This window comes from Pelodiscus sinensis, chromosome 7 (genome assembly GCF_049634645.1).
Source record: "Pelodiscus sinensis isolate JC-2024 chromosome 7, ASM4963464v1, whole genome shotgun sequence".
NCBI lineage: Eukaryota > Metazoa > Chordata > Testudines > Trionychidae > Pelodiscus > Pelodiscus sinensis.
In genome coordinates, this window is record NC_134717.1 from 33,099,083 (window position 1) to 33,122,731 (window position 23,649).

Below are 23,649 nucleotides of genomic sequence, written 5' to 3' on the forward strand. Positions count from 1 at the left end.
CTATATTGATATGAACACACATCTATCCGCGGGGGGGAGGAATCTCTCGCCCAGTAAAAAAATGTCTAGTGCTCACAATTTAGTTATCTCTCTTGCAAGTGTAAATTAACTTGAAACTTGCTTGTAAGAACTGGCGCCACAAAACGGACCAGTACAATTCGGCATCTTAGATAAGAAAGAGAATACAGGCCCCCAGGGGTATAAAGATAGGTCCAGCAGCGCATTTTCTCTGAGTGTCAATCTACCATCTATCTGCTGGTCGGGTTAGGTGTTTGATCTCCCGAGGTTCCAAGGGGACGCCGACCTCGTATTCGTCTTTCCTAGGAATTGAGAGACCGGCCCTGGCCTGACACGCTGGAGTCGAGAGGCACAGAAAGGGGTAAAAATTGTACCTGGATGTGGTCCTTTGTTTAAGTATATATATACATAGTGTTAGAGCTCTTTAAAGATTAAGCTGTCACTTGGTACCATTATTTCTATTTTCTATCTTTATTTTCTTTGTAACCATTTTTAAAATCTGTATTTGTTAGCATTTAAGAAATAGAGCAATAGCCATTGTAACCATATGCTTTTATAAGTCTTTTAATAAACCTGTAACTGTTTAAGTTTTAACCTGACTCCTTCAGTTGCTGTAACAGAACCAAGCACAATTTAAAAGAACTTCAGCCGGTCATAAAGGGACAGACATAGGGAGAGCTTGGGCGTTTGGATCTGTGTCACTCCCAGGTGACAAGATCCGTTGGGGCACCTTTCCAGCCTTTCCCAGGCTGCCCGCTGCAAAGGAACTTTGTGTTCTAGCAGTTAAAATCTAAGGTGTAATAAGCTCTTCCTATATAACGGGGCGTCTGTTGGCCTGCTGGCCACCCTCTGCGACGGGACCCCGGTCCTAGCAGTAAAGACACGGATGTTAAACCTTTTCTCGGAAGCATACACACACACACTGCCCTGACCGTCGGCTGACAATTGGTCTCACATGATTTGTGCTTTGCAAATCCATGCTGGTTGTTACCTATCACTACTATTTATAAACAGTAATTTGTAAATTTCTACATTTCTAAAACTGAACTTAGTAACACACCCCACATTTGTCACTGCTAGCTATTACAGGTTGAACGTCTCTGGTCCAGGACTTTCTGGATCAGCAACATCTGCTGTCTGACAAGCACTTGGCTGTTGCTGGACCAGAGAAACATGGTTTTTGGGAGTCTGGCAACCAGGAGTGGGCTGTGTGGCCAGCAGCCTGGAGAATTGCTACGAGCCCAGTGGCCACGGATGGACCAGCAGCAGCATCTGGGAGCACGCACCCAGTGGTTGGGGCTGAACCAGCAGCGGTGCCTGGCCAGTTACACAGCGGATAGGCTGGCAGTAGCACCCAGGTGGGGATTGCAGCTGGGCACCTAGTGGCCAGGAGTCTAGAGGCAGAGTCCAGTCAGGGGCCAGAAGGGGAGCTGGACAGGTGGTTAGGCCGGTAGCAAAGCCAGGAGGGGGCCCGGAACTCGGAGGGGAGCCCAGCTGGGTCTTCTGATAGAGCCTGGGAGAACCTGGTATCCATCAGCATAGGGTCAGAAATTGACCTCCCCGGGTCTGGCAAAATTCCTCATTCGGGACTGGTCAGGTCCTGAGGATGCCAGACCCAGGAGGTCCAACCTCTATTAAAAAGCTTATGTTCTATATCATTGCATTACTCTTTTCACGGCTCAAAAAATGGATAGGTATATTTTTTGTAATGACTAACCTCTTAAATTTTATTTTGTGATTATACCTGTCACGTGTGCTCTAGATCCAAAGTTGTAAGTATTATTCTAACAAAATTATTTCTGTAATGTATTTTGGGGGTTCCCCTCTCCAAAGACACGCATGGGCAAAGCATGAAAATCATACATTTTAATAACTATGATTTTGAAAACTTAACGTTGGCTAAATTTAGCAAAGATTTCTTATAAAAAAAACAAGCAATCAAAGGACTAAAAGGTTTCATGGTGTATTTTTTAGGCTGCTTTTCAAGATTTTTCATTTAAGATTCATGTCACTGTGGATCCTTGCAGTTTGTTGCTTAAACCCCCATATTTTATCATTTTATTTAGTTAAAATTAAATATTTAAAATTGAAATTGTTCTATGTTGCAAGCGCAGCTAAAATGAAAGGCCTCTCTGGCAGCAGTGACCAGATTTTAAATGCAGGTAGATCAATAAAAAGAAAGGAGCTCAAGCACAAGCTCCATGTGTGAGTGGAATAGTTTATAATAGCTTGCAAATGACTATGTGCTTGCTGTAACCAGCTGTTCTTAAATTATGAATATGCAACCAATTCATGTTAAAGCCAAATCCCAGCACTATTTCTACAGAGAAATCCCAGTAGTTTTTGCTTGTTCTACATGTGAGCTCTGTTAAGGATACAAATAGCAGTAAGCTTCAAGACAAATAGGACCAAACTATTGGCATTTCATGCACTTGGTCCATTATCACAGCAGGGGATGTCAATCACTGGAACATTCCTATAACAGCTCAGGCAATATGACAATGATCTCCCAGTAAAAAAATCAAAATCTCTGCTTCACACTCAAAGTCCCTCTGCCAACCTAATGCTTTTTTGCTTCAGCCAATCAGATTGTCAACCATGACCTAGAAGACTTGCATCAAGCTTCAAACATTTAAAAACATCAATCATAAAAACAAAGACAGGACATTGAATTATACAGTATTAACCTCCAGGGTTTGCATACAAAGACCTTAGATTTATTTATGTCCCAGCGCGTTAAGAGCTTCAGTACACCGTTCTTTACACCAAACCAGCTGCCAATTTGATGAACCTCTCTGCCCTCAGCAGGAGTGCAGCATCTTTGATTAATGAGTGCATGCTTGTGGTAAAGTGTAAGAACAGAAAACAGGGTAAAAAACACACAATTATGTCTTTACAAATCCAATGGACCAATGCAATTATCTTCAAGTTGGATTTCTCTTTTACATAGAGAAAAAAAAAGTGAGGCATTTTTAATACTTTGTATGTTCACTTAAATTCACACTGTAGTTATTTTAGTCTCTTAAATATAAAGTGCAAATATTACCTTTAGCAAAGTACATTTATCTACTGCAAAAACTTAAAATTCATAGCAACAAAGTCACTAAATAAGGTCACTACTTTCACTGCATATGTGTTTAACAAAGTGCTTTAAATCAAGGCAGGAATTATTTTTAATGCTTTTTTTTTTTTAAATTACATTCCCATCAATTCAAAAGCTGAAAACCAACTGAACCAGTTTACATTTTTTCTCCAAAACATTAAGATAAAATTCAAAAAACTCCAAAACAAGTCAAATAAAAAGTATAACTCCTTATTTAATTTTAATAAAGAAACATTTTACAAAAAGGTTCAATTTTTCCAAATTTTAAAAATGTTTTATTTTGATTTGCAACAAATCAGATGACAGTATGGACATAAATAAATTCTAAATATATATCTATCTATTTCCAGGGGATGTGGGGGGGAAAGCAGAACAGTTGTGTCAGTCTGATGGAGAGGTGACTACATTATTTTTTTACCACCACTTCATTTTAGAAAAATTATTTTAATTCCATTTAGGCGAAATACATATTCTTGGTGTGTTTTTAATATGATCCTGCAAATGCTAACAGGCATATTACTTAGCTACACTAAAAGCAATCTCATTGGCTTCACTGAGACTATTCACAGTGGTAACCACTACTATACGGGATAGTATGTGCAAGATTGAGCCCAAGCATTCTGATGGTGCTATCACTTTTTTACTAGTTTAAGTTTTAATGTTCTACATGTACCCATCACAGAGGTTAGAAACATATTTACCTAGGACTCTAATTCATTCAACTCCTTACCAACATCAAATGCAAATAAAGCCATGTAGTCCCGTCCACCTACAAAATAATAGGGAAATCATAACACCTGAGATATGCAAAGAAACAGGTGATAGTATGCGTTACACATCAAGAAAATAGATTCTCCTTTTCTATGAAAATTGGAGGGACACTATCAACTTCAAAAGTAGAATTGGAGGAAGGGACCAATTAAGTATTAGAAGTAGTTTCAAAAACTGCATCTTCCTGGGTATTCCCAGGCCAATTTAGAAAAAACAATTTGTATTTATTTCTTTTTAAAAGGTTTACTTTTTTTTCCTATCACTGTTTGAAAAAACACACAAAATAAACAAAAGTGCTATTAAATGCACAAGTAAACCAACCAACTTAAAAAAAAAGGTTTTTACCTCAAATTTCTATTACTTGCAGCAACTTTAAAGAAAACCATGTGGGGTTTTTACACTGACAGTGTTCATTTAAACTGTCAGTCTTGTTACTTAATATAAAAAACTTCACAATTTAAAATTTTGCTTGTAAATTAGCAGCAAAAACTGTTTGTTTTCTTTACAGTAAAGTTTTAGAAAAAAACTGCTGTACACAACTTACTATCTTAAAGAATTGTTTTCATATTATAAGGAATTCCTTTGGATAGATCAAGAGCAGTATATAACCCTAAACAAAACAAAAAAAGCCTTGTGTTGTTTCTTAAGTCAAATTATTTTATATTAAAAATGTATTAAAACTATGATTAGTGAAAATATTACTCATATTTGATATTCTGGAGGTTGAATTTAAACTGAGCCTAAACCTACAAAGACTTATGCACATGCTTAACTTTACACATGTGAGTAAAAAAATCTCTGCAGGATCAGGAGCAAACGTTTTCACTTCTGAAGTTACAAAACTGGTTGTTTTGGTACTGATTCAGAGCAATACCAGTGCTAGGCACAAGCAGACTAACAATTGCTTAGGCTCCAAACAACTGAAAGAGGCCCTTTATTTGCTTTTTTAGTATGCTTTGGGGTGGGGTACAGTAGGGGCAAAAAATTTCCTGTTTAGGGCCCTCAAATGGGACTAGCACTGCCTTAGCTTCAGTCAGGTGATCTTGGTTCTGTTCCCAACACTTCCATTCACTTGCTGTGCTGCCCTGGGTAAGTCATTTCACTTCTATGTACCTATTTGTAAAATAGGGAAACTAATAGTTAACCATCTTCATGAATCCTGTATGAAAAAGAAGTGGAACTACAAATGTCTGATGTACTTTAAGATTATTTTTCTTATGCAGAACTTGGTGACTCTGTTGTTGTTTCTGAATACATGGGCAAAATTAGAAAATGTATTTCTTTTCTAAGTTGATCTTACTAATACAATATTTGTTTCCATTACTCATCCCTAAAAAGTAAACATGAAAGAATTCCAAAGCCCTTAGTATGGACTTGCTTTTGGTAATGACTCTAAATCAGCACTTCCATTATAAGTGCAGCTACAACAGCATTAACAATAGAATATAACACATGTAAGCAAAAAATACTGATGCAACTGAAATTTGACAAAAACAGAAACATCACTGCTGCTCATCTTAATGTTTCTTACCCACTTGGCTTTTTTGGCACGGATGTGGGGAGCAATTTTAACTGTCCTTTGTACTTATGTTTAACATTCTGCATTTTCCCCCTTACAATTTACCTGTTACATTCTCTTGTCAGTATTTAACCACACATTATACATAATAATTCTAAAATACACTGTTGGGTCAATTTGCATTATAATTTGTCAGTTTCTCTTTACTGCTCTCTAGTAGCATTTTAAAAAGGACACAAACTATTTGGTGTAACTGACTAAAACAATAGTAGAAGACAAGGAAATTGGAGGGGCTTATCTTAAATTTCAGAAAAAACCCTGATGGCCTTGGGCAAGTCATTTCATTGACTTCCATGGCCAGCTCACCTGAATTAGGCAAACACATTTAGTCCATCATGTATCAGTTATAAAAACATCTTAAATTTTTAAGGGGAAAATACTTAAGGATCATACTGCAGTATTACTTTTTAAAGCTGAGATTGCTATTCAAATCAATTGAAGGATATGGCACAGGATTTATAACTTAAAAGGGGGAAGAAATAAAACCTGGTTTTGAAGTTTTTTAAATATAAATGTACTAAAAGGCAAATTAAAAACCCTCCAAGGAATCTAGTATACTAAGAATAAATCTTGGTGACAACCTCAATACTGGCATGGGACTATCATAGTTTCTTTGTAGTAAGTTTAATTTCTAGTTAATCTAGACTTGGCAAAACAATTTGGATCTCCTACCCCCATATATGCCATCATAAAAATATTATGAACCTAAAAGCAACAAACACAGCCTTTCACTAATTCAAATGGATTAGACAGAAAGCATGAACTTTCTTACAACTGTGATATTCCACATCTTGTGTAGGAACACAAAAGTAGCAACAAAGACATTAACAATTGCAGTTCAAGCTGGGAGGGACTGTTCTGTTTCAATTCAATGACACCACTAATGGCTTCTTAGCAGCTCCATGAAATCAACCAGCTGTCAAGTCGATGCATCAGAAGGAACAGTTATGCACTCCCATAAGAAAAAGCAACACATCAGGATGTTTGGCAAAACATCTGCTCCTTTACAATGCAATTCAATAACAAACATGCAAACAAAGAAACAAACAAGAAAAAAGGCAAGAGGAAGTAAAAATTCTAGAGACTTTTATTACTTTCTTATTTTCATTTTAAATAATTTTCTTGTAAAAAAAAATCAGTCATCTAGCATCTTAAACATAAGGTTAATATTAAGACTTAATATATTTACAATACTCCAGCGTTTGCTCCCTGTGTAATACAAAAATATGGTTCTTGTTTCTGTTAAGAAACATCCAAAACCACCTATTTTCCCAAAAGTTACACAACACATTTAATAAAGTTTATCATAAAAGAGTGTCCCAAACTAATTTTACATTTAAGATGAGTTTTCAAATTAACCTTATTTTTTCCTGACATAGTGAAGTGTAAATAACTCAATATACTAGATTTAAATAAATTCATAGTATAAGAATTTAGTATGACAATTCTATAGTTTATTATGTCAATACATGGTACTCACAGAAAGCTTATTTACTTATTTCTCTCAAAAAGCAGTAAGTCAATAACAGGAAAAAACTATTAGCTGCTCCTCCGAAACAGGGTTTTTCTTCTAACACAATTATTTAAATAGCATGGAAATATAGGCACATATAAATCAATGCCTGATTTTATGCGCTATAGTTTTAAAGAATTAGTAAAATTTTTTTAAAAGCGTTTTGCTTGCCAAATCAGACTTCAAGGAATTTAACACCAAAGATGTCCCTCTTCAAAACTTCAGAGTCCCAACTTCTCTATATATCCAATACAGAAAATTGTTTCAACTACAATTTTCCTTATGCTATCTGACTTATTGATTATGCAGCATTGTGACAAAAATGTGCAATTTACAATAGGTGTGAGACATATCAAATATACTTAACTACCATTTTCTTAAAATGTTTTATCCTCTGCTGCTCACCATTTATAATCTGCCAAATCTTCTAGGCCTTTGTTGCATATATAATTTAGAACCATCTGTTCTATGTGCTTTTAACTATTTAAACATTTTTGTCTACCTACCAGTCACATAACTGGCAGACATTCAATACATCGAGGCTTTCTAAAGCATTTTTAAAATATAGTAAGGTAAATAACTGACTTTTGTTAGCATAAGAACATACTTCCTACACAACCATAAAGACTTGTTGTTAAATATATCATTCATTTTGAGTATGTGAGGGGAAAAAAGAAATCTCCTAATGTACTATAAAACCTGTTCCCCATTAGTTTCTAAGTGAATCATAACCAATGTTTTCCCCAATCCTGAAGACAAAGGGAATGCAAATTAAATAGACAGTTTCGCTTTCTTGTTAGCATGAATATAATTATTCAGAAAATAAAATCAATGTAGGAAACACAATGGAAAATTAAAATTCTATTTACAGTATATATTATTTATGAAGTACTTGATATTTCATTAAGTTTTGCCATGTAATCACAAGAACTTTTATTAGATGAAAAGACTATCAGTTACAAGTAGATTAAACAAACACTATATTCTACTATTTTCCTTTTCACCATCGCTAATATAGGAGTTTATCATCAGAGGTAAACTGATCCAGATCTGTGGAGGTTGGTTTTTTGTTTTTATTTTGCACACAAATAATATTCTGCAGGATACAGCATCTTGGAACACAATCCAAAATACATATCCTACCTGAAGGTACTTTCCAAAAGATGTGTTTTAATAGTACTATATGTATATCAAAATGTTTTAAACTAAGAGTAATCTATAATTAATAAAAAAAAAAAAAAAACAACAACCCTGAATTTCCCTAATCCATTTCACCTTCAGTTTTGTATTCCCTCAGAAGATTCTGGACCAAGCTGCCTCATGTAAATTCACATAAAATAACTATTTGCTGTAAATACAAATAATGCTGACAGACAAACGAACTATTACTCCATATGTCAATTTGGATTTTTTTAAATAAAGAGTGAAATATATATTTATATTTGAAATCGTACAAGGCCAGAACACAAAAATGAGTAAACCAAATAGATATTTCTCCACCTGTTACAAAAATACCAGAAGAATGCATAGTTTTAAGAACTATATGCAGTCTAGTAAGATAAACTATACATCTCTAAATGCAGCTTACAACACCTTAAATCAGAAATCCCATGGGAGAACACACACACACTTGGAAAATTTCCCCTTAAACTTTACATGACGTCACTGTCTGTCCCTGTAACATTTCCTAAACTTTGAGCCTTATCCAGCAGGACTTTCAGGATTTCCACCTACCCACCCACCCTTAAGAGAGAGAGAGAGAGACAGGCTTGGGAATAAAAATTTGCCCAAGATGGCGAAAGCCTTGTTGTTTAGAGGGCAGAAAAATGGAGGATATTGTAATATACACAAAGGGATAAATTTCAACAACTCGGCCAAGGGCTGCAGCTGCTTCTCTCTCTTTATAAGGAAGCAACACACACAAAAGATAAAGGGAGAGAGAAGAAAGCAGCAAAGCCCTAAGCACAGGCAGACTCCCTGGTCTCTCCCAAGCCTACTCCGCTCGCCCGCCGCCCTTTCAACACCCAAAGCGGAGTTTGGAGCAACTCTACAATGGCACATTTTGAAATAAAAGGATATAAAAGAGCCCGGGGGAGGGGGAGGCCAAGCGGCAGAGGGGGAGTTTGCCGCTGCGAGCTCAGCGGGAGCCAGAGACTCGGCTGTATTGAGTCGGGCGGGTTCCTCTTACCTTGTGCGCACTCAGCTCCCGGGGGCCCCCTCGCTGCGTACCCCGCTGAGCACCGGCAGGGGAGGCAGAGGGAAGGAATTGCCCCTGTGGCTGCAGCTGGCTGACATGCCCGCGGCGGCGGCGGCCGCAGAGCGCCGAGCCGGGAGTGGGGAAAGCGCGGAGACACAAAGAGGGGCTCCCAGCCCAGGCGTCGGCGGAGCCGGGCAGACGCGGGGCAGCCCGGCCAAGCGACACACGCTTGAACCCATGAATAAAGTTGAAACTCGCTTGGGACCCGGGCTGTCCCCCCACCCCCCGGCCAGGACTCGCCCAGTAGAAGCCTCTCTCCGCCACCCCCCACCGAGTGGCCAAGGTCAGCCCCTTCCCGAGGGGACACACAACCCAAAGGCAGAACCAACCCACCACAACAAAGGGATGATACGAACCAGCGGCAGCAGAACACCGATACCTCAACTCCGGCAGCTTTGCCCATCCCCGCACGATCTCCCCCTTGTCCTGAAATGTGGCAAACATTTCACATTTCCACCTTAACAGAAAAGCCCTCCCTCCCATCTGGAGAGCAGGCAGAGAGGTTTTAACTCACCTTTCTAGTTTGGGAAAGATCTCCCCTTTCTCAGGTGGCTGAAGGGTAGGAGTGGGATGTCGGGGATGTTTCCCTGTCCAACCCCTTACCCTCAAGAAGAGCGTAAAGAAACACTAAGGAGAAGTGGGAAAACTGGGGAAATTTGGACGAGTGTAGCTCTCTCTGTGTGTATCTGTTTCGCTGTCTCGCTGGCTAGTTCCTTACAGCTGCAGCAGATTGAAGCAGATTCTCTGCTCAAGGTTTATTCAGCTTCACTTCCAGGCGAAGCCTTCATGAACCAAAAGTGACGTCAACCAACAAGGCTCTTCTCTCTCCAACAATGAAAGTTGCTGTTAACAAGGGGGAAAAGAGAGAGAATTGTTTATCTCATTTCAGCCCCAGTAATAAATGACCTATCAGCAGCGAAAAGGAGCAAGGAAAAGAGTTGCATTTCTGTTCCCTAAGTGCACAGTCACTTTCTCTCTTACACACACATACAGTCCACTATTCTCCGGACTAGGAAAAGTTACTGAAAAGTTTAGGTCTCAGAAAAGGATAAAAAAAAAAGAAATCAAAATGTTGTGATTATTTAATAATTAATTAACAGATTGGGATGGAAATGTGTTAGTCTTCCATAGATGTCTAAAATAGTTCTTAAATTATGAGTTATGTTCAGTTAAAGATTAAAATGCATCTAATTTATATTTATAAGAAAGATTTTAAGGGGAGCAGATGACAGTATGCTGCCATAAGAAAACCTTTACAAGCTCACAAAATCAGATTTTTTTTAAATCAGCTTAGTACATCAGCCAGTCGTGCTGGTTATAAAGTACAACAAATCTTATGGTGTGACAGGAACAAAGTGAAATCCAAACAAATCTAAATAAAACAGAAAAACATGACCAAAAACTGTAAGGTGATTTTACATGTGTGTGTTAGTAATAGCTGAGCTATTACTATGGAAATAGTTTTCAGCGTGTCTGTAAAATACGAGCATTTTATTTTGAATAATGAAGACTCTGGTTGGCTGAAACAATTTAATTAATAGGTTATTTTGTAAAAGAAGAGCAAAAACTAGCCCCTCCTTCCTCTAACCCTTTAAATTATACACGTGGTTTCTCTCTTCTTTTTTGGCAAAAAGTCAAGGTAGGCCAGGGTTAAAGTACATTAAAAACTAAAAGCACAGCTGCCTATGAACGATAAAAAGAAATATTTAAAGATATATTAAAACACGAGAACATCAAGAAATGTAAAGTATGTCTTTACATTATGTCTCTTACCAAACATTTTCTTTAATTCTAAAAATGCAATATTTAACGTGCTCCCCTTATTTAGCATAGTATAGAATTTAAAATGTTATTTTAAAAACTATAGCTAAACAAAACTGATCTCAATGTAAAATAATATTTAGAAAGATGCCATTGTTTTGTGTTTCCCCTTGAGCCACTGCCTGTGATTTTAATTGTACTGGAGGATCTTCATTAGTATTAACACATGGGGAGATTTCACAAAGCTGCTTCATTAGGAAAAAAAAAAGCTTGGCAGACTAGGTCTTTTTGCATGCAATGAGAATGTCAGCCTTACCTCGGTCATTTGTAACATAATAAGTGCAAGCACAGTGATTGCAATGCAGGAACACTGGGGGAAGGGCAAAAATACTGCCTGTCTAACAGGAATATGTGAAAAGAAAGCTCCTCATTACACAGTAAAATGTATGCTAAAAATTAGTGAAGATGATCTCTCGAGACTGATGTTAAATAAATTAATGTGCTGATATGTTTTTAATTATTATTTTTGTACTAGTTTATTTCATTCCCCAGATTCACATCCAACAGCAAAGCTTTGCTAGCATTTATTGATTTTTTTTCACTGCCACATTCCCGGAATACAGATTTTAATCATTTCACTACACCACACACAGTAATTTCATTAAAAACTGGAACCTTCCATCCCCAGAAAAGCATTTAATTTCAATGACACACAATTTCTCTTAGCAGCAAACTGTCTCAACAGTAAAAGCTGGCCTAAGGTTCAAATGCATAATTTAATCCTGAGTTCTCCATGCTCTGCATTCCTTTGAAGCTATAATTTGACTAACTACCTAATAACTGTAATAAGGACAATGATTTCCTTATAATATGTTATTAACCCATATTTAATTAACTCAGAGGCCAAGCTCTGTACATTTTTGATTGGGTCAGTACTTCTCTAACCTCAAAATTTACTAATAATGTTCTTGAAGAAAATGTGGGATAAGAATATAAGTATAGATATAATCAAATAAATATTTTGCTCAGAATGTTAAGCATCAAAAGCTCATACATTTTCTAGCACAACGCATTTTAAAATATATGGACATAAACAATGGATATAGTTAATTCAATATACAGACCTATACAATCTGCTATACAGATATATTCACTATTTCTACAATTAATATTTGAAAAAAATCCTAATATCAATTATGACTAGCACTATGGTAAAGAACAATTTATTTAAAATGGTTAGTAAGCCAAACCAACCCATGTTCTCAAGATGTATCAAAAAAGTTATTTTGTTATATAATCTATAATCTAGCATCAATATAGAATTGAAGCATTGAAAATACAATCAAAATAAAAGTTTAGAGAAGTACTCTAATAGGACCCATTAGGAATGCCTTTTATTGTTGAAAAATTAAACAATACACTTCTCATTGTAAAGCAAAGTATTGATTTTGACTTCATATGGCAAATGAAAATACTGTTGAGTTTGTACATAACACTTTGTACTTGACAGAAAAATGTGTTTCATAAAGAAACAATAGCTCTCATATCAGACTATAAGAATAGTCACAAAGAAACCAGTTTTACTAGAGCAAACTTAGCCTTCATAAATGTATTAGAAATTCTTTTGTTTTAATATGTAACAGAAGCTGATGTTACAGGATCCTCTTAATGCATTTAAAGTGATTAACTATTACATCAAAAAGGTTCACAGCTTCAAATTTTGGCTGGCTTCTCCTTATCAGTATTAAAGTTGTAGTCCTCTATAAAAAATATGCAAATTAAAACGGCAGCATGTATGCAATAAAAAATAGAACTCTTGTTTCTTCCTATTTTTTGATTAATTTGTTTTAAAAATGCAGGAGCCTAGACAGTCTAGGTTTCCAATACAAGTGCTCTTTAAATAAAGTCAGCATAATATCTCACCCTTTGCCTCTTCTACTGTTCATTATCTTTATCATAAACCAGTGATTCTCAAAGTATGGTCCATGGACCACTGGTGACCCACGACTGTCTTGCAGGTGGTCTGCGGGCTTGGAGCTTATTTCGTCCTCCCCCGTGCAGATGGAGTGCCAGCTCTGCCTTCCTGCTGGGGAAGAAAAAAGGAAAGCCCCACGCCTCACTGGATCTGGATCGTGGGGGCAGGAAGCAGCTCTGCACTGCCACTCCCCATCCCTCTGGCTGGGGGAACAGCAGCGCAGAAAACCACTTGCCTGGAAGCTTTTCCCACAGCTCCCATTGGCCAGAATTGTAGTCAATGGGAGCAGCAGAGGGAACAGACTCAGATGAGTGCCTCCCATCCTCCACATGCCAAGATCCCACCCCTCCATCCCACTCAAACACACCCTTCCCACCAAGCCTACTCCTGCACCCTCCCTCCTGGCCAGACCATCCAACCCCAACCCACTTCTGTACCCTTCCTCCCAGTAAAATCCACTCCCTCAGCCAGCTCCTGCATCTATTTTGTCATCATGGGTGGTTAGCTGGTGGTCCACAGAAAGGTTTATGTCGAGTGGGGTAGGCCGCAGGCCAAAAAGTTTGAGAATTCTCATACACAATTCTTTAGAGAGTTCCGTCCACAAAATGATGCAATATTCAGAAGGGTCACAATTGCATGGAAGAAGAACTGGGAAAAAGAAATATCGCATAGTGAGACCTCAGGCCTGAAGACACTTACACGCATATACTTTATACACGTGAGTAATTCTATTGAAGTCAATAGTCTATTAACATACTTAAAGCGAAGTGTATATACCAGAGTTATATACTTCAGTACGAGCTACTCACACAAGTAGAGTCATAATCATACTTAAACATCTACAGGATTGGAACTTTACACCTTTATCCCACATTGAAAAAAGAAGTTACTCACCCTGTGCAGTAAAGATAATTCTTTGAGAAGTGTGTCCCAGTGGGTGTTCCACTCAGGTCTCAGTGCATCCTTGTGCCAGCAATCAGAGATTTTTTTGCCTAGCAGTGTCTTCCCATGTCATGCCTGTGCAGTCGCTGCCTCACAGTGTTTTCATCCATTGGCTGTGCATGCAGCACAGGTCCCCCTCCATTCCTTTTCAACCAGAAATCTTATAACAGAGTACCAGGGAGGAATGGAGGATAGGGGAGCATCCACAAGGACACACATTTCAAAGACCATCATTACTGCATAGGGTGAGTAACTTCTCCTTCGAATGGTGTCCCTGTGGATGCTCCACTCAGGTGATTAACAAGCAGTACCCACTGCTTGTGGTGGTGGGTTTTGGAGTACATTTTGAGAAAAGAAAAGGGCTACATTGGCTAAGGAGATAGATAGGTATGAGTCCTTGCTGCAGAGCATAGTGTTGTGCAATGGTATTATGTGAAGACCATATCACTGCCCTGCAGATGTCAGCGAGGAGTACATTATGTAGGAAAGCGGTTGATGTGACCATTGCATGGGTGGAATGTGTAGAAATCCTTTGCAGTGGGTCCTTACCCTGAAGATGGTAGGAGCTATATATGGGTTGGCAATCCACTTGGATATATGCTGTACAGAGACAACTGTTCCCTTGTGGGAACCGAACATAGAGATAAAAAGTCTATTTGATTTTCTGAATTCCTTGGTCCTATCAATTTAGAGCACAAGGGCCTATTTAGCATCCAAGGTGTACAACATCATCCCCCTGGAGAAACTGTGAGGTTTAAGATAATAAGGGGGTAAATAAATGGGCTCATTAATATGGAAATCAGATATGACGTTCAGAAGGAATTTTGAATGAGGTCTGAGGGTGACTTAGTAAAAATGGTGTATGGTGTCTCCCATCAGGGCTGCTATTTCACCCACTTTCTTAGTGGAGGTTATCACTACTATAATGGCCACTTTCATGACTAGATGTTCGGGAGAAGCAGTAGCTAGAGGTTCAAAAAGTGGTCTTGTCAATGTGCCAAGCACTAGGTATAAATCTACATGTGGCACAGAAGGACATGAGTTTGGGTGTGTCTTTCACAACCCTATTAGGAAATACTTGGTAATGGGATGTGCAGACAGTGATAAGTTGTCTACTGGTTTGTGGAAGATGGTGATAGACGAGAAATGGACTCAGATGGAGCTGATAGAGAGACCTGCATCACTGAGGTCCATCAGGTATTCAAGCACAGTAGGTACTAGGGCAGTATTTGGTTGTAATTGGCATTGGTTTTACCATTCCTGAAAAAGCTGCCATTTATTTTGGTAGATGTACCTCGTGGAGGAGTATCGGCTACTCAAAAGAATCTGCTTCACCCTCTGGGAACAGGTAAGTTCTTCATTTTGGAGCCATGAAGAAGCCATGAGGTGAGCTTGAGAGCCACCAGGTTCAGGTAGTCAGTTTTCCCTCGATGTTGTGTCAACGAGTGGGGGTTGATGGGAAGAGGGATCGGTTGGGCGATTGATAGATGGTGCAGATAGGGAAACCAGGGGTGCCTTGGCCAATAGGGCGCTATCAGGATAACTGTTGCTCGGTCCGCACGAATCTTGCTGGTCACCCTGGAGAGCAGGGATGTCATCGGAAAAGTGTACAGGAGGGGAGCAGTCCAGGGTATAGTGAAGGCTTCTCCCTCTGATTGCTTGCCTCGGTCCACTCTGGAACAGAACCGGTGGTATTTGCAGTTGGATGCTGTCGCAAATCAATCTATGACTGAAAAATTCCATTGTCAAATAACCGGGAGGAGGATGCTGAACTCCCACTCATGCTGTTCTGAAAAGTGTCTGCTCAGCTTGTCTGCTGTAATGCTCTGCTGTCCCGGTACGTACATTGCCGTTGGAGTGATGTTGTTTTACAGACACCAATTCCAGAAAAGACAGTTACTTACCTCATAACTGTTGTTCTTCCAGATGTGTTGCTTATGTCCATTCCCCTTAGGTGCGCACAAATTCTGGAACTTTTTTATCCTTAGCAGTACTCACTGGGACAGCCAGGGAGACCCAAAGAGTGGAACCGGTATGGCTGCGCTTATATGCCCCTGCTGTCCCCAACCCCCCTCAGTTCCTTCTTTCTGGATATTCCGACGAATGGGAGGTGGCAGGATTGGAATGGACATAAGCAACACATCTCAAAGAACAACAGTTACGAGGTAAGTAACCATCTTTTCTTCTTCGAGTGCTTGCTTATGTCCATTCCACTTAGGTGATTCCCAAGCCACTCCACGGAGGAGGGGTCGGAAGCCTAAAGAGAACGGACGGCAGCACTGCTGCACCCACAGCTGCATCCTGCCTAGCCTGTTGCGTGATCACATAGTGGGTAGTGAACATGTGGATTGATGACCACGTGGCTGCCCTACAGATGTCTAGAATCAGCACTTGTGCTAAGAACGCCGTGGATGATGCCAAGACCCTGGTAGAATGGGCTGTGAGAGGAGGCACTGGTTTCCCCTTCAGGTCATAGCATGTCCTTATGCAGGCAGTAATCCAAGAGGACAGACACTGAGCTGACACTGGGCAACCTTTCATCCTGTCTGCCATAGAGACAAAGAGCTGAGTAGATTTACGGAATCTTGTCTTGTCCTTTCCAAATAAAAGGTGAGTGCCCTCCTAACGTTTAACGTGTGTAATGCTTGTTCCTTCCCATCTACATGCGGTTTGAGGTAGAACACTGGCAGGAAAATTTCCTGGGACATGTGAAATAGGAACACCACCTTGGGCAGAAAGGCTGGGTGTGGACGTAGGGTCACCCGGTCCTTTGAAAACACTGTATATGGCGGCCCTTCTAGCTGAGATGATGGCCACCAAGAATGCCACCTTTCGGGATAGGTCAGAGAGAGAGCAGGTAGCTAACAGCTCAAACGGGGCTCCCATGAGGCCTCAGAGCACCAGATTCAGGTCCCATTGAGGGACGGGTTGCCTAACCTGGGGGTAAAGTCTGTCTAGCCACTTCAGGAATCTCTTGACCATAGAGTGGTAGAATACCGAATGCCCACCCTTAATGAAAGGCTGTGATAGCCGTCAGGTGCACCCTGACCGACGGGGAAGATAACCCCTGTTGTCTAAGGTTAAGGAGATAGTCCAGAATCATCTGGATGGAGGCTGATACCGGGTCCTCTCCTTCCTTAGTGACTTCGTCCATTTGGCCCAATAGGTTGCCCTAGTGGAAGGTTTCCTGCTCTCCATCAGTACCCTCTTCACCGGGTCTAAGCAAAGGATCTTCCAGGCTGTGAGATGGAGAGACTGTAGGTTTGGATGACACAGGAGACCCTGACGTATGTCCTGTATCAGCAAATCCAGAACTGGGGGGAGGGGAATAGGGTCTTCCACCAAGAGGTTCCGCAGGGTGGTATACCAGTGTTGCCTGGGTCACACTGGGGCAATGAGGATCAGTGTTGCTCTGTACCTTCTGACCCTTAAGAGTACCTCGTGAATCAAAGGGAAGGGAGGGAAAGCGTATAGAAGGTCCTTCGGCCACCAAATCTCTAAGGCATCCCCACTGACCCTGGTTCCTGCCTGTGGTACAAGCAGAACTTGGGGCACTTCTTGTTGCACCTCAAAGAGAAGAGGTCTAGGAGGGGAGTTCCCCACCTGCGGAAAAGTGTCCTGACCACCTCCCCCTTGAGAGACCACTCGTGAGCAGAGAATGCTCTGCTGAGCCAATCCGCCAGGGTATTGCAGGTGCCAGGAAGGTAGGTTGCCTGCAGGTGTATACTGTGTGCAATGCATAGCTCCCAGAGGGCTATCGCCTCCTGGCAGAGGGGAGAGAAGCGAGCAGCACCCTGTCTTTTGATATAGTACATTTCTCCTGTGTTGTCCATCTGGATGGAAACACAGTTGCCCCACAAATGGGGGAGGAACATTTGGCAAGCAAGCCGAACTGCCCTCAGCTCCCTGACATTGCTATGCAATATTCTCTCCATCTCAGACCACATACCTTGTGTCCATAGTTCCACCAGATGGGCTCCCCAGCCAGCATCCGAGACATCCATCCCCAGCTGTAGCATGGGGAGGAGCTGGGTGAACGGGACTCCGTTGCACACCTCTTTCCCTCATCCATCAGTCCAGTGTTGATAGGACATCGGGGGAGATGGTGATCACCAAGTCTATGTGGTTGCGGGCTGGCCTGTAGACTTTCACCAGTCAGGACTGCAGAGGTTGGAGGCATAACCTGGCATATTGCACCATGTACATACATGCTGCCATGTGGCCTAACAGTCTCAGGCACTGCCTCGCTGTGGCCATAGGGGCAGCCCGAAGGTGTCGAATAATTTCCTTTATGGAATCTAACCTGGGGCCCAGGAAGTTCTTTATCCCATCACTTGATCTAGGGGACTGGTATGCCTCCCTCTCGCTGTTGTGGCATCTAGTCTTGTGCCTACGAATTCTATGACCTGGGTAGGAATGACGGTCGGCTTTGCCTCGTTCCGCCAGAGGCCTAATGCACAAAGGTCTGTCTGGCTAGCTCTATAAACTGTTGTACCTGTTCCCAGGAATGGCCTTTGATGAGCCAATTGCTGAGGTACGGGTAAACATGAAGCCCCCTCTTCCTCAGAAAGGCCACTACCACCGCCATGGATAGTCCGAATGGTAGCACTGCAAACTGATAATTGTCTCTCCCCACCATAAATCGCGGGAATCTTCTGTGGTGAGGGGTTATGGAAATGTGGAATTATGCGTCCTTTAGGTCCAGGGTGGCATACCAGTCTCCTAGATCGAGTGATGGGATAATGAAGGCCAACGTTACCATTCTGAACCTTGATTTTCTTACGTAGACGTTTAGCCCTCTCAGGTCCAGGATGGGGCGCAGACCCTCTTTGGACTTCGGGACAAGGAAGTAGTGGGAATAAAACCCCTTCCCCCTGAGGCCAGATGGAACCCCCCCTCCCACCAGAGACAGGAATGAAGAGACCTCCTGACAAAGAAGGTGCTCGTGAGAGGGGTCCTTGAAGAGGGATGGGGAAGAGGGGTAGGAGGAAGGAAGAGACAGGAATAGGATAGGATAGAATATCCCCTTGCCATGATGGCTAGGACCCAGCGGTCTGAAGTGATTGCTCTCCAGGCATGGTGGAAGGGGGATAGCCTGTCCAAGAAGGGGCGATCTAGTACTGGGGCTGGTGCGTCGTCCTCGGGAGTACCTTCAAATTCCTGACCTCAGGCCCTGGGGCTTATTTGGGGGTCCCTGATTCTGGTCCAAGCCTGAGCATCTCCTGGGTCCTGTTGTTATTACCCCAATTTCTATGCCTAATGTCAAATCTGGCCCCCTGATTGTATCCCTTCTGTCCCCATGGGTTCAGTGGTCGACACTGTGGGGCCAGGGTATGAAACCCTAAAGATTTCAATGTCACCCTAGAATCTTTTAGGCTATGTAGCCTAATATCTGTCTGCTCCAAGTAGAGGCCCAACCCTTCAAAGGGTAAGTCTTGGAGCATCGTCTGTACTTCCGGGGGAATACCCAAAAGCTGAATCCAGGAGCTTCGGCACATGACTATATCCATGGCCATAGCTCGCACTGCAGAGTCCACCACATCTAGAGTGGCTTGATGGGCCGATCTGGAAACCACTCTCCCTTCCTCCGTGAGAGCTGCAAATTCTTGCTGAGAGTCCTGCGGTAGTTAGGCTTTGAACTTATCGACGGCCACCCAGGAGTTGTAGGCATACCTGCTGAGCATAACCTGTTGGTTGGCTATCCTCAGCTGGAGCCCAGCCGTCAACGTATGCTTTTCTGCACAGTAAGCTGAGCTTTTTTGGCTCTTTGCTCTTGGGTGTGGGGCCCATCTGCCCTTGTCTGTCTCTCTGACAGGCAGCTTGCACCACTGCCAAGCCTGGCGGTGAGTGGGTATACAGGTACTCATGACTCGCTTGTGGGATGTAGTATCGTCTCTCACCGCCAGAGGGTTTTGGTGATTTTTGCCACTGTTCTATTTAAGGGGAGGGCAATCTTGGTGGGGCCATCTGCGATGATGATGTCCACCACTGGATCTGTCTCCTCTTTAACTTCCTTGGCCTGAACCCCTAGATTCTGGGCCAGTCTTTTGAGAAGATCCTGTTGTACCTGCATGTCCATAGACTGCATGGCTGGGAACAGATCTGCTAGGGTTTCATCGGGTGATGAAGATGAAGAGTTCTTCAGTGTTGGCTGTCCTTACCGGGGCATGTCTCCTGCAGGTTGGGAAGGCTGTGTCATGGTCTAGTCTGGTGTGGTCGGTTGATGTTGTTGCTGTTGGTGAACCAAAGTTCCGACCGACCCGGGGGGGATGATTGGTGGATGATTGTGGTGGTTTGATTGGTGGATGACTGGTTGTGTTCTGCCCTTCTTCTGTTGGATTGTTGTTTAGGTCTGTGGTCATATGGACTCTGCTGTTGTTTCTGGTAAGAAGTATCCCTCAATCTCTGACAGGGAGTGTGCCTATGTCTCTTGTTAAGTGTTGTATATGTGCCTAAGGTGCAGAGCATTGTATGGGATCACTGGTTCACCTTGGGTGGCCACAGAAGGTGAGCATGGAGGACGGGATGGAAAAGATTGTATGGTGGTGGCAGAACATCTTCTTGCTGTATGTGCTCGGGTCAGCACTGTCACCTCGTGTGAATGATGATGGTGCAAAGAGTGGGTGTGATATTGGTTCCAGGGTCTCCAAGGAAGCCATTGGGGTTGGAACTACTGTGGTGGATAAAGCCAAGGATGGTGGATAAAGTCAAGGACGATAAAGCCATTGCGGAGAAACTAAATGATTTATTTGCTTCAGTCTTCATGGTTGAGGACGTTGGGGAGATTCTCAAATCTGCACCGTCCTTTGTGGGTGATGAATCTGAGGAACTGTCCCGGATTGAAGTATCATTAGAGGAGATTTTGGAAGAAATAGAAAAACTTAATGTTAACAATCTCCGGGACCGGATGGTATTCATCCAAGGTACTAAAAGAACTCAAATGGGAAATTGCTGAACTATTATCTGTGGTTTGTAACCTATCCCTTAAATCGGCTTCCGTACCTAATGACTGGAAGGTAGCCAATGTGACACCAATGTTTTAAAAAGGCTCTAGAGGCGATCCGGGCAATTATAGACTGGTAAGTCTAACTTCAGTACTGGGCAAATTAGTTGAAACAATAGTACTCCCACATCTTGAATACTGTGTACAGATGTGATCTCCTCACCTCAAAAAAGGTATTTTGGCCTTGGAAAGGGTTCAGTAAAGGGCAACTAAAATGATTAGGGGTTTGGAACGGGTCCCATATGAGGAGAGGTTAAAGCGACTGGGACTTTTCAGTTTAGAAAAGAGGAGACTGAGGGGGAATATGATAGAGGTATATAAAATCATGAGTGGTGTGCAGAGAGCAGATAAAGAAAAGTTATTTATTAGTTCCCTAAATAGAAGAACTAGAGGACACCAAATGAAATTAATGAGTAGCAGGTTTAAACCTAATAAAAGAAAGTACTTCTTCACACAGCTTGTAGTCAACCTGTGGAACTCCTTGCCAGAGGAGGCTGTGAAGGCTAGGACTATAATAGAGTTTAAAGAGAAGCTAGATAATTTCATGGAGGTTAGGTCCATAAAAGGCTATTAGCCAGGGGATAAAATGGTGTCCTTGGCCTCTCTCAGAGGCTGGAGAGGGATGGCAGGAGACAAATTGCTTGATCATTGTCTTCGGTCCACTCTCTCTGGGGCACCTGGTGCTGGCCACTGTCAGCAGACAGGATACTGGGCTAGATGGATCTTTGGTCTGACCCAGTATGGCCGTTCTTATGTTAAACCACGGATACTGTGGAGGGCGGCATGTTGGCCAGTGCCTGTTGGAATGCCATGATGTTACTGAACTCACTGGCAAAGAATTGCTGGGAGGAGAATCTATTCCCCTGACTGGTGCCATGCCCGGTGCCCAGAGACAAAGGTGTAGTTGAATAGGAAATATTTTCCAAAGTGCATTGGTGAAGGCTGGATTGCAGAATTATCAGAGAATGCAAAGGTGAAGGTGTATTTGGCACCAATGGTAGTGGCAGCTGCGGCGTTTGGTGCCACGTGAGTGGTCTTCTGGGGAGCCATCTTGGGCTCCAGTGCCAAAGTGAGGTTGGCTTCTGGATGACAGGAGCCAGAATGTTGAGTTGGTGTCGGGTATCTACTGGCACCAGAGGTGGCAGCATGTTGGCTTTTGTTGGTGCTGATCGAGAAGCTGAGCCAGTTGGTGCGGAGGAGCTGAACTTTCTCTTCGGCTCCAACTCCACTCTTTTTGTGGATGCTGTTCTGTGCTTTTCCACAGTGCCAGAGGTGGATGGCACTGCTGAATGCATAGCACAAGACATAAATGGCAAAGATTGTGATGGAGAGACCCAAGACCTACGGAGTCTCTTGTGGGTGATGAATTAGCCCTCTTGCATGGAGTTGGCTGTGCAGAGAGTTCGCAGAACTTAGCCTTCAGCGTCTGAAGGGATTTCTCCCATAGGAGGTTTTGGAGCCTCATCTCCCAGTCCTTTCTGGCTCTGGCAAGTCATGTTCTGACAATGTTGGCATTTCTGTGCCATATGGCCCTCGCTGAGACATTTTACGCAAGAGGTGTGCCCATCACATATGGGCATTGAATCTCTGCAAGAATTGCACTTCTTGAAGCCAGGAGAGCCTGCCATAGTTAAAAGAAAAAAACTTTTACGGGTCCAGAATTGGGTTGAAAAGAAAAGAGAAAAAAAATGGGGCAAACAGTGTTTTTTTTTTAATGAACTAGAACTGGCTAAGACTAAATATAAACTGACTAAACTACTAACGATACTATAAACTAACTACTCTCTTTTTTATTTTCAATCAGAAAAAAGCACTGCTCAGAGACTCCGTCTTCTATTAAGGATGGTAGAAAAGGAACTGAGAGGGACATGTGCCATGCGTGCAGCCAAGAGCCAAAAACAGCATGAGGCAGCAAATGTGCATACACAACATGGGAAGGAACTGCTAGGCAAAAATCTGTGAGCACCGATGCGAGCATGCACTGACACCTGAGTGGAGCACCCACAGGGACACCACTCCAAGGAGAACTGTGCATTGACAGACCCTTGTGTCCCATAGAGCTGCACTAAAGTCAATAGTTCCAATGGGGCTCTGTATAGGTGTAGTGGTCTGCCCACACAGAATTCATTATAGAGATCAGGGCCTAATGTACATTTTTTTATACCAGTTGGCCTACTGGTAATGTTAACAGTGATGTTTGCAAAGCATATTTGTTTATTACATTATATGTTTAATAAATTTGTGACACAGAAGAAATAAACTTTCAGCAAGGGTGATATTATCGTTCATGTCTCTAATAAGGGAAAGACACATAAGCGTGAAAATAATGCTACTAATAAAAGAAGCGTGGAGGTTGATTTAATAAACAAATAAATATTTCATTCAATTATGATGTGCCGTCTATGTTTTAAACCATCGTGTTTAAAAGTAATAGCACAGTAGAAACCAATTAAAAGCATAACCTTCGTGCTCAGAAAATTTACTCTGAGTTTAAGAGGTTTATTCTTATCATAGATACTTGTTGGCAGAGCAGAGCTTATGCTATCACTCTCTAAGGGCTATTTATACAATGTAATGTGTCTAAGTACTACTGGTTTTATGCTGCTACACCCCTATTTTATGATGTCATCCTACACTACTCAGTTGAATGAATATCTACTACCTCTCACTATAATCAAGAGTTTAGAAGAACACAAAGATAGGATTTTTTTTAAACACTATACAATT

At 41.7% G+C, this 23,649-nt stretch overlaps 1 protein-coding gene and 1 long non-coding RNA gene across 9 annotated transcripts in view; one reads left to right on the forward strand and one right to left on the reverse strand.

Annotated features, from left to right (window-relative positions):
- Window positions 1-10,138, reverse strand: part of BAZ2B (bromodomain adjacent to zinc finger domain 2B) — a 337,721-nt gene extending 327,583 nt beyond the window's left edge. For 3 of the 8 annotated variants that reach the window (XM_075933463.1, XM_075933457.1, XM_075933452.1), the window contains exon 1: window positions 9,173-9,557. The gene's annotated coding sequence lies outside the window, so the exon portion shown is untranslated. Of the gene's footprint in view, window positions 1-9,172; window positions 9,558-9,597; window positions 9,668-9,755 lie in introns of those variants that run through there. The other 5 variants (XM_075933462.1, XM_075933451.1, XM_075933459.1 and 2 more) reach the window with 4 other exon arrangements.
- A 2,746-nt stretch (window positions 10,139-12,884) lies between these two features.
- On the forward strand, window positions 12,885-22,860 carry LOC142830297 (uncharacterized). Its single transcript, XR_012905452.1, has 3 exons — window positions 12,885-13,695; window positions 15,208-15,267; window positions 22,727-22,860. It is a non-coding gene; the product is annotated as an uncharacterized LOC142830297 (long non-coding RNA).
- The last annotated feature ends 789 nt before the right edge of the window (window positions 22,861-23,649 follow it).